Source organism: Physcomitrium patens, chromosome 9 (genome assembly GCF_059467195.1).
Source record: "Physcomitrium patens ecotype Gransden chromosome 9, ASM5946719v1, whole genome shotgun sequence".
NCBI lineage: Eukaryota > Viridiplantae > Streptophyta > Bryopsida > Funariales > Funariaceae > Physcomitrium > Physcomitrium patens.
Window position 1 is genome coordinate 17592621 of NC_143418.1, and position 12643 is coordinate 17605263.

The window sequence follows — 12643 nt, forward strand, 5'->3', positions numbered from 1 at the left end:
GCAGTTCTTAAAATATTTCTTTGAATCTTATTTTTTTATAAATTATCTCTTAAAACTCTATTTTAAGACTACCAAACTACTACATATTAGTTTATAACAAATATTTTAAGTTTGATTAATAGGTTTTTGAAAAAGATTGCTATGTTTATATTAATAAATATTAAAAGATGCTACTTAGAAATAATCATTGATTATGAATATTATAATCTATAATAATTTAATAAAAATATATTTAAGAGATTCCCAATTCACACAAATAGATTATAAAATGAAGTAGACGTATTAGTGAATTGATTATCACACTTGCATACAACCAATATTATAAAAGTTCAAAACTAACTTTTGTTATGACTATTTCATCTTGGTTGTATAGACTTAAATATTAATATGATAAATAATCTATAATACCTCTCTCTCTCTCTCTCTCTCTCTCTATATATATATATATATATATATCTATATAATTTAAATTAATAAATAAAAATAATCCAATTAGATAATACCATCACATTTTTATCCTAATTATAAGTTTTTTTAATACCTATTTAAAATAACCTATGAATTGAATTCAATTCATAGAAGATCAACAAAAATAAGAAGGGGATTATTCAATGTTACCATCTCTACTAAAATAGAAGATGGTGGCTTCTAATTATGCAAAAAAAGTTGCATGTTTTTGTTTCATGGCACTATTTTTTTCCCTTAAACTGATCATTCTTTTCAAGTATTCAAGAAAAATTTAAGAGCAATATAATTTGGAATTTGATCCTCTAGAAATAGGCACCATTGATGTGATACCAAAGGATACAACATTGAAATTAAGAAGTTATGTTCCTTGATTGTATCAAACTTGAATTATACCACATTCAAATTTGTGAGAAGGTGTGTGGATACAATCCATTCTTAAGGAATCACATTCACTTTTCTTTGAGGTAGAATGTACACTTATATTCTCACCCTCTTAAGTTGGAATGTAAACCATGATAAAATGCATACAGAATTTGGCACATATTATTGAATCAAACAGTCCAAAAGCCCAATTAGTACGATACAAAATGAAATAAAATAAAATAAGAAGAAAAAGAAGAAGAAAAAGAAAAGATTTTCAACTATTTTGTACCACCTTTCTGCCTTCAAAACATTTTCAATTTAGGCTCTAATTGCTCTTTACAATGGATGGTATCTACTACACCTCCTAGCATTGTACATACCCTTTAAAGCAAAAATATGCTATGCAAGTAGTTTTGTGAACAACTTTCTAAATTGCAATATTCTTTACATTTCTTACAAAATATTATTGAAATGAAGAGAATTAGTTGTTTCTATCATAATATACAACTTGCAATATCTTCCCCATCCTAACCCACTTCAAAAGGAAGAATTGGCCAAATTTGTAGATACTTGCAAATTCAAAAACCCATCTTAAATATTTTTGCCTTGTGTTTAAATACTCAAAATCTAATCAACATGTTGCTTTGGATTAACATAATCCTATTATGAGTCAATGAGTCCAAGTTACACTTACTTGCAAAATAATAGCATCTAATGACAAATGACGTGGTTTTACATATCCAAAAGTTGAAGAATCAAAATCACAAACAAAAAACCCTGAACAAATCCATAGTATACCAATCAATCTAAAATGCACAATTTTTTAATTTTTTAATTTTTTTTCCCCTTTCAAATGCATCAATTACGAGCTAAAATCACAAAATGGGATGAGTCCGTGTTAATTAGTAAAGAAGATGGAAGAAAATAAATTAAATAAGCTTAGCCTTTCTCCTCTTCAAATACACACACACAAACAAAGTACTTTTCTATTATGCAATGACATAGAAATGCAGAATGATGATGGTGAGCCAGAAGAAGAAGAAGAAGAATAAGAAGGAAGTACTATGATCATCTGTATTTTACATTTTTGTTTTAATTTTTTAATGTTTATAAAATCAATAAATTCTCTGTCCTGCTGCCCTTGTCCAGCCCTGCCCCTGCATTGGATTTAGAAATCATTTTGAGCCATGAGTGTCCAAGGCAGTAAACAAAATAAATAAATAAATAAATAAATAAAAATCTGAACTGAACAACCTTCTTTGACTTTGTTGTTCCATTTTAAACAAGATTATTGCTACTACTATTACTATTGTCGAAATATAAAAAGTAAAATATATGTTGAACAATTATTCTCTTCATAATATTCATCTACTTCCACTTGATATACCTTTTTATTTCTTTATATTTATTTATTTTCCAATGTACAAATATGAAAAGATAGATGATTGCATTTGGATGAGATTTGGGGATTTTTCGCATGAACAAATAAATAGATGAGGCTATAGATGGATATGGGAATAGATTAATACAAGTATGGAAAATTGGAGGGATTAGATTGGATTGTGAACCCATTTGAGCATATGTAGAGAAGAAAAAGGGGTGACATTGGAGCTAAAATAATGATTTGTTGTCATCTCCAAATTATTTAAAATAAAATGCAAGTATATTATCTTTTTTCTATAAATTCATTTGCAAAATTCTAAGAAAATGAATTATAATACTATATATTGATTTTGTAGCCTATATACTTATAATTTTTATTTAATTATTTTACTTAAAAAAATAACTGTATGCAGTTCTTTTTCTAATTGAAGCCATAATATTCAATTTAAAATAAGGTGGATAGACTAGGTGAATAGATAAGATAAGACACAATTAGATATGGATATAAGTAATATAATAATTATTTTATATTTAGTGTATATATTCTTAGATTAAAGACAAGTTTACTAATAGATACAAAACACAAGTTGAATTTCTACCATACTAGCATTAACTTATCTCATCTAGATTACTCCAACACCAATTTCTTCCCTCCTTTCATTCAATCTTTGCAAATAGATTGACTTAACAAAGAAATAGTGTAGATAAGAACATACCAAATGTAGATCTCTTTGTGCATATGTATATATATATATATATATATATATATATCAGATTAACTTCTATAAAAGAGTATTTCATTTTAATATTGTATAAGAATACTTTCTAGATGCTTCTTTAATAAATCAGTTAATAGTCATTTTTCTGATCTAAAATAGTAAAAAAGCAAAATCTGTATTAAGATAAATGTTTCTAAAACAAAACTCTTACATAATAAACTTCTTCTTTTGTCTCATAAAGTTTTTGTATAAGAATAAACATATTATCATATACTTTTAGAAGATCACAAGATTATAAGATGATTTTACTATCAAAATGGTATTTATAGGTAAGAAAAGAAAAAAATTTAAAATTCCTAAGAGAACTATTGTGATAACATATAACAAGAAGATTAGAAACCTATACAAACTTATAGAAGAAATTGAAACATGTAGAGTTGATATTGTATATAATATATTTTTTTTCTTTTGAATAAGAGTCAGTTATGGCATAAAAAATTGGCTAAAATTAATAAATATAAACTTATAGAACTTCACAAGTGACAATCTCTAAAGAAAATAAATTTTTAGAAAGTAGAATTGTGTAACAATTTAAAATTCAAAAATCATTAGAGAATTGGCTTTAATCTTAATATTTATCATATTAATGATCCATTAAATTACATACATTAAGATGTATAGGGTCTTATACTTCTTGATTCATAAATTAGATTAATATGTTTTATTTCTATTATAAATGATTACACTAGAAAGATGTAAATATAATATATATATAAAATGAAGCACAAATTAGAAGGATTATTAATTTTTAAAGAATAATAATAAGAATTTAAGATAAAAATATATAATTTAAAAATAAAAGAGAATATTAACCAAATTTTAATATATTTAATCTACAAAGATAAGAGAATTTTCTATTCTTTTACAATCCTATGAACTCCGCAACAACATGGAGTAGTGTAAAAGTGAAATAGTATGTTGTTAGAAAAAATATAAAGAATATTGAAGAATATTTGATTGGAAAAGAGCTTCTACGCTGAAGCTATCAATATTGTTTTAGAAAATCCCTCTCTATTTATTACTATTGAAGGCAAGACACAAAAGTGGATGTAAAATGGTAGACTTGAAAATTAATTAAAACCTATTTTTTTAGTTGCTCAATATATTCATGTTTAATAAGATGAAAGATTGAAATTAGACCTTAGGCTAGAAAATAAATTTTTTTAGGTTATAAAAAATTTGTAAAATAATATAAAAAATTAAGATCCAAATTTAAGTTAGACCATTGCAGATTGATATGTAAAGTTTGATGAAATTTCTATGTTAAAAATTAGTAATTTATATAAAGATGAAAATAATTAAAATATATTTAATATTTTTAAGATAGAGGTTGTTGTTTATGAATCTTTGCATAGTCTTAAAAAGATTTCATGTTTTAGTACACTTATGCTATTTGATGATAAAAAGAAAATAAATCTAAGAATTTTGAAAGTTACAAAGAAAAATAAAATAAAATTTTTAGATTTTTCTTCTCATATATATTATGATATTTATTTATTTATTTCTTATTTAAAAATAATGAGAATTCTACATTTTAAGAATCTATTTAAAATAATAAATAATAAAAAGAAGAAAAAAATATAAAGATATGGATTTTTTTTTTTATAATCATTAGATACAAGATTTAGTATAATTATGTAATAGAAATATTACACATGGTTGCAAAATATATATATATATATATATATATATATATATAAATATAGATATCTTATCAAAAAAAAGTAGAGCAAGGCTCAATGCAAGACAAAAAATTATGTTAAATAAGAAGGTATTGATTTGTAGTCAATCTTATTTTTATTTACGTATTATTAACAATAGTTGCACAACTCAATATGGATTTTGAGCAATTTGATGTTGATATTACTTTTTTACATATATAATTAGAAAAAATATTCAGATAAATTTGGTTGAAGGATTTAAAAGACTTATAAAAAAATCTTGAAGATAGATAAAAAAAAATATATATCAATATAAATAAAGACAAGTTCTATACAATGGTCTCCATAATTTGATGTTATGATTGAATTTTTCGGTATAAAATTTAAGATAGAATGGTTGGATTTTTATTTATTTATTTATTTGTTTGTTTTTTGGTATAAAAATGAATATATATATTCAGTAAAATACACTATTAAATTCAAATGAAGTTATTAAAGTTAAATAGAGAAGATTATAACTTAGCAAAAATATATGCCTATATCTTTATCTTTATTTATATATATACTTATTAGAAATATTAATTTAAATTAGCCTAATATTTAAATAAAAATTCAATAAAAAAATAAGCTAAACTTCTTTGGCTAATTTAATTCAATTATTTTGCAATAAATGTCTAATAGATTCAGATTCACCTACAAATTTGATTTTTATGTCAATTATATATTTTATTTGTTTTGAAGATGGTTCTTACAAATGTTAGAAATTCAAACAAGTAAATATTTTAAAATATAAGCAATCTTTTTTATGTATAAAATAGTCTTAAATTATTATAGTTAAAGCTTGTAAAGAGTGGTTACAAGTAAATTAAATTATTTTTTCTTCTAAACTAAATTTTTAGATTAAATGTGTTAATATTATATAATCTATTAAAAAATAAAAAATATATAGATCCAGAAAGTTTAATTTAAAGTAATTAAAAAAGATATAAATATATATAGATATATTATAATATAGCAAAAAATTCTTAAAAAATAAAATAAAATAAGAATTAGAAATAGTCAAAAATAAACATTATTTTTTGTATAGATAGGAAAAAATGGATAGCTGAAGAAATTTTAAGATTCATAAACATTAATATAGTTAAATAGAACAATGATATTAAGATTTTTTAAAAAAAATTAACACAAAATTGAGAAAGAATAACTATCAAGATATATAATTATAGAGTTAATATTTAATAAATTTTTTAATGGTCATGAAATTTGATCATATTTTATTATTTTATTTTACTTTTTATTGTATAGCATAAATACAAAGCATCTTCATTAGATCTGATTTCCTAATAATAAATATTTTCTTTCAAATAAAGCCATATTTGTCTTTGTTATCTTCCTTTTTTAGCAAAATTAGTTTTCTGTTATTAATATTTATAAGGGATTATTTAGATTTAAAAAAACTTATTTTAAAAAATTGCATTTATACTAATTTCTTATGGGACATAGAAATATTAATATCAATTTATTTTTACAATCATACATATAGATTTGATTGTTTAAAAAATAAATATGTCAAAAACATAAAAAGCCAAAAATATGAGAGGTATAGAATAGGACCTCTACCATCTAGTGCAACTTAGAATTGATAGTTGATTCTCCAAGTTTTACAAAGTCTAGCAAAAAAAAAAAAGATTTGATCTTTTCTCTCTCTTGTTACTCAAGCAAAAGACAAAGATATCAAATCCTTTGCATATGGTGGAATTGCCATGGAAAATAATGTATTGAACAATTTTCATTTGTAAATCCAATTTTGAGATTTATTTACAAAAGTCTGCACATGACCTTTTCTACTTCCTACTAATGGATCCCCCACCAATACCAACTTTGGCATATTATAATTTTTAAAAATAAAAATGTTAAGTATAACTCTTAAACTATTTTCAGAAAACAAAAAACAAAAAAATCATCAGTTTTTCCAAAGAAGCAACTTCGTACTCACTGAAAAACTACGAACTGTGCTCTCTGGTCATCACACACACACACACACAACACACATGCCATATTTGCAACATTCTTTCAATATTTGTCTCCACTTCGTGGATTTCCATTCTCCTTCCCCAATACGCGAAGTTTTCGCAACATTCTGACAGCATGTGTGATCGTGAAAACTTTGATCTCTAAACTGCTATTTTAACTGGAAAGAGAGAGAGACAGAAGCAGGCAGAGGAGGCATGGCAGATACAGCAACCCACCTGACGAAGCGTGGAGACACACTTGCTCCCACGTCCAGTGGGCCTGGATTCCGAGCACAAATCCCCACGCGGAGCAGAATCATTCAATGCCGATTCCACGCAGTGATGGCGTCGAGGATTCCAGAAGGATCTGCCAGAGCACCGGTTTCTACCCTGCAGCGTAGCCAGTTAAGTTACACCTTGCCGTTGAGCGAACCAACCTGGTAGATGAGATGAAAAAGAAATGAGAAGAATTGAATTGAATTGAGTTGAGGAGGAGGAGATGGATGGAGGTGGGCATGGCATCGCATGGCATCGCATCGCACCACCCGTCGTTCAACGCTTATACAGGTGGGTTCAAGATGCCCAGACAAAGCCCGGACTTCAGTATCAACTGTCCAGTCCGAAAGTGCTGCAGAGATATAGATATTCTTACTGCGGCTGATATTTTCCTGCTCAGCGTTACCGTTCACCTGAATGTTAATTACACTCCCACTGTCAAACCAAGACCCGTAGGATTGGAGGCAGGTCGAAGACTGCAAGAAGGACAGCTTTCTGGGATAATCTGAGAGTTTCGAGTTCCTCAGAAGAACGGAATGCCAATCGTGTTCTAGACGAGCAATGACATCGCGCGCCACGACCGGGAACTGCATCCTGCAGCTGAAGAGACCTCTCACAGATTGTACCGGTAAGAGTAATTTGTTGACTTCTCACCAGCAGAAGCAGCAGGATGTGCATACACATCTGTTCTGAAGACTCCAGCACTGGAGCAGTTGGCGACGGTAAGCCCAACAGGCGATCAGGGCTAGTTTGAAGCTTCTGCTGTCATCATTGGTCTCATTAATCTCATGGTCCAACGCTGCCGGTCACAGAAACGACGACATTCGTTAAGAACTTGGGCAGAAATATATTGAAGACGATCTCATTCCCTTTCTGTCATCGCTGAGCGAGATCTTCCCCTTCATAGCCTCAACAGCGCTCCATACCACAAGGATTAAAAACCTCCTTTTAATGCAGATTTACACGAAATGCAGTTATCTCCTTCCACCAGAGACAAAAGCATTCAATCAGAGCGAGTCCAGGATTTCGATTCCTACAACATGTATCCCTGCCTTGAGTGCATCGTCCATCGTAATTGAACCTCCACCTGCGCCTCACTGGACTTCTTGACAGCTAATAGGACTCCACCGCAGTGGTCTCGTCTTCAAAAGCCTCATCAACGAACCCCACCGCTGGCTTCCACTGCATCAACACAAAAGGGGGGAGGAGCAATCAGTAGCATCCGAGCAACCGACGAAGATCGATGGAAAAACAGCAAAGCCCTCCACAAGCATCCCTGCAAGATCCTCCTCCATGCCGAATAGCGATCTGCTGCTGGGCCAGAGCGGGATTCAAGCAACCCATGACGAGGAAACCAAACTGAGCATCGACGTGGTGCCAGGCCCCATGTCAGAGTCCCACTTGGGTACAGAAATGGCCCCGTGCCAGACAATAAGATCAACACTCTTTCCACCATCGCTTCCCCATTTTGTTCATTTCTTTCCTTGATCCTTTCGTCTGTTAGTTTGTCGATTGCCTTCCAAGCCTCCCACAGTCTCACAAAACCGGCAAAAAACTCCTCAGCGTCATCGAAGAGGAGCCCAATCCCCTGGCTAGGGTGTGAGTTTGATCGGCATGCCACTGGTTTAAGGCTACCCGGAGTAACACCATTTCTGATGCAGTGGCTGATTGATTTCTGCCCATGCGAGACAGTCTGATCCATTCTCTGAAAACTCAACATGGACACATTGATATTGATAAGGGAGTGAGGATGTGGTGTTGTAGCATGTGCAACACAATGCTATTCAATCCCAACCTTTGTTTTGATAACGTTGATTCACTGTCACAGTTCACTGTGTGCATTTGTACATATAGGAGTGAGGAATGAGCATTTAAACGTTGAAGAAGAGACGAACAGGATTTTGTGTAGAAAATTGTCATGTTCGTGAAATGCTTTTGCAAATGTTATCGTTTGTTTGGGAAAATTGAAAACAGTGACCGTTCAATAAGAGACTTTGTCTAAAGTTTGTTTGGGAAAATTGAAAACAGTGACCGTTCAATAAGAGACTTTGTCTAAAGTTTGTTTGGACCATTTTTTAGAAATTGTTATCACTGTATGATTGATTTTTTTAACATTTGTGTATAGTGTCGCATTTAGTGAATTGGGTTCCCAGAGAATAATCAATAATTTTTTTTTTTACTTATTTGATTCTGTTTATGATTTTCTAACATTATGTTTAAAACTTTAAGAATATTATCAAATCATGTTAAAATAGATTGTTGAAGGTTTAAAACTTTAGGATAAATGACTGAATTTATATTTTTTGAGCCTTTATTTATTTTGTGTAATTTATAATATCAAATAAAAAAATATTGTAACTTGTTATATGATTGATATTAATGTTATATTTACCTAAAATACAATACATTGTAAGAAATATTTAGAAAACAAATTCTTGTCAAAAAGGCTTTGGAGTGTGTTTATAGTTTTGATATGAGAATCTTTTTAGAAGATACAAATAGATATATTAGATGTTGTTTTGTGTCATAACAAACTTATTATTATTTTTTAAACTAGTCTATATAGCTAAGATATGAAGAAGAAATTTGAACTAAATATACTATCCTTATGAAAATGTTTCTATCCAATTATTAATATCATATAATTAAAAGACCTAATTAAAGAAATTAAAATTTAAGAATACATTATGTTATTGATTATTTATTTAAAGTAATAAAGATATTTATTATATAAACAAAATCATGATTATTTTATATTATAATTAATAAATAATTATTTAATTATATTTCAAATATCTTTGGTTTTTTCAATATATTCTTTATAAGACCTAAAAGCTATTATATGTCAAATAGTATGATTCATGAACTAAAATTATTCTTGTAGCCAAAACAAATAATTGAGAATTGAGTAGAAATTGTCAAAAACAAGATTATATTTTAGATCCTTTGTTATATTTTTATATACTTGGCAAGTTCTTTGCTAAAACTTAAATCATGTTGTAAATTTGGTTATAGCTTTTTTTAATCTAATATATATATATGTATATACATACAATATTTAATTTATATTATAATGTCTTTTTTATATTACATTCTTTAGACTATGAATCTAAAAAAAATTAATAGATTAGATTATTTAAGCACAAATTTGTCTAATATTTACCTTGTTAGTGAAGAAACAAAATTTATCTTAAAATCAAGGGAGTTTATTCTTTTATTGTGAATGCACTAACTAGCTAATATTCTTAAAATTCTTGCATAAGTATTAATTTTTCTTTTTGTCTATAAAAAGTTCTTTGAAATATATTGTCATGGACATACTCATGTAAGCCAGTAATTATATATATAAATATGTAGAAGTAAGTAAAAGTAGATAAAAGTAAGTTAATTCTATAGTATTTGATATAAAAGCTTCTTAGAAGCTTCATAGATACTGCTTTGACTTTATAGGTGTCTTTAATTGACTTCTTGGATTACAAACGTGGTCAAAAAGTTGGCCATGTGCCACACATGTTGTTAGCTTGAAGACTAAGCTAACAATGTGGCCCATACATAGAAAAACTTGCCTTGTAAGTCAAGGCATGTATCCTACAAAGTCAACACTTATTGGAGGTCCTGTAGAACATTGCCACATAGCCCCTAGTTAGATAGTATATATAGATACAAGAGTGAAGCCTTCTTCACTCTTATCAATTCCTTTCTTACTTCCAGTCTAGTTTCAAGAGTCTCTAGTTTTCTTGTCTTTTGGCAATAGCCATTCCAGTTTCTCTTTCAATATACATACTTGTTTATTTATATTTTTTTACCTTTCTTTGAGTGAAGACTCACTTATCTGAATTACTTTTTCATTGAGTTCTTGTCCTTGACAGATTGACAAGAGTACACCTACAATATCAGAGCTTTGTCTAATCTTGATTAAGAGTGGATTACCCCTTTTTCTTGATAAGATATAAGCATATTAGAAGTTGTGGATTACCCTCTTTTAAACTGATATTGTCCTTAGTATTTTCTTTGTTCTCAAGTCCTCTCTTCTATTTGTCTTAAGCGATATTAGACATCTTCTCTTTTCTAAGTGTTATCATGGCAGAATTTGTTGAAATGAAGAGTGCAATGGCACAAATGTAAGAGCAATTCAGAGAGTTAATGCTTATAATGCATGAACTCATTTTACCGCTACAAGGAGCAATAAGATTGGCAGGAAGTGAAGATATAGAAATGATTGGAGCTGCTTCAACATCTCCACCAAATCATATCCTTTCTCCTATGGTGGAACGCCCTTCCAATGTTAGAGAACCAAGAATTGCCCTACCCTAGAAGTTTGATGGCACCAGATCCAAGTTTCGAGGATTTATCAAGCAAGTGCAATTTGTGATTGAACTTCAACCTCAAAGCTATCCAATTCCAAGATTGCAAGTTAGATTCATTGGTACGCTTCTTTCAGGTTCAACACTATCGTGGTTTTCATCTTTTTTTGAACAACGAGATCCAATATTAGATAATTTAGAGGCTTTTTTGGCAGAGTTTTGATCCATGTATGGAGAACATGATGCAATTTGTGTTGCAACCAATAAAATCCATATTTTACAATAAGACAATTGATCAGTAATGTAATATGCTTCCCAATTCAACAACTTACAACTGATATCAAGTGGAATGATGCTGCACTTATTAGCCAATTTCTCTATGGATCATAATATGACGTAAAAAAATTAATGCTCAACTTACCTGATCTTCAAACATTGAGTCAAGCAATTGACTTTGCTGTGAAGTGCGACAATCACCTTTTTGAATTTTGATTTGAGAACCGTACAAGTGGACCTCAACATTACTATAATTCAATGGCAACATCAACACCTCTTCAATACATACATTCAAAAGTAGAAGATATGCAAATTGATGCAATACGTTTCAAACTTCTTACTGAGCAAAAAAAGACTCATCGTCGTCAAGAAAGATTATGCTTATATTATGGAGAACCAAAACACACTGCTCAACATTGTCCAAAGAAATGACGCAACTACAAAATGAGGAGTATGGCTGTCAAAGAAGACAATATGTCAAAAAATGAGTTTGTCCAACTACAATAGGAACCGTGCGGCTAGAACCTTGCACAACATCTAGTAAAGGTCCTATTCTCTCCTTAGAGTCCTCTCTTTTTTTTACATTAAATGTTATTTTAGGACCTAAACATTATAAAGCCTCTGCCTTGTTAGATTCAGGAGCCTCAGCATGTTTCTTACATGAAGAATTTACTAAAAGACATAGCATATCTTTAGTAAAGAAAACTAAAACTGTTCATGTAGAAGTCATAGATGGTCGTCCATTGTTTTCTAGAGATATTACTCACAAAATCCTTCCTATAGAAATAATAATCAATAGTCATAATAGCTTTGTAGTATTTAATATCATTAGATCTCCCTCTAATCCAATCATTTTAGGTTTATCGTGGTTAGAAAAATACAACCCTCAAATAGATTGGATTTCCCGAATTCTTACTTTCTCTAAAAGTATAACTAATAGTATAGTTAATTAAATAGAGAGTCATAAGTCCAGTTCAATTAAACTTGTGTTTATAGGTGCAAAAGCTTTCTTGCATGCTGCTATGAAAGAATCACCATATAATATTTATGCCACACTTGTTTCTACTGGTGGAAAGACTTCAAGTGGCATTCCAAGCCAATATCAAGAATTTCAAGATGTA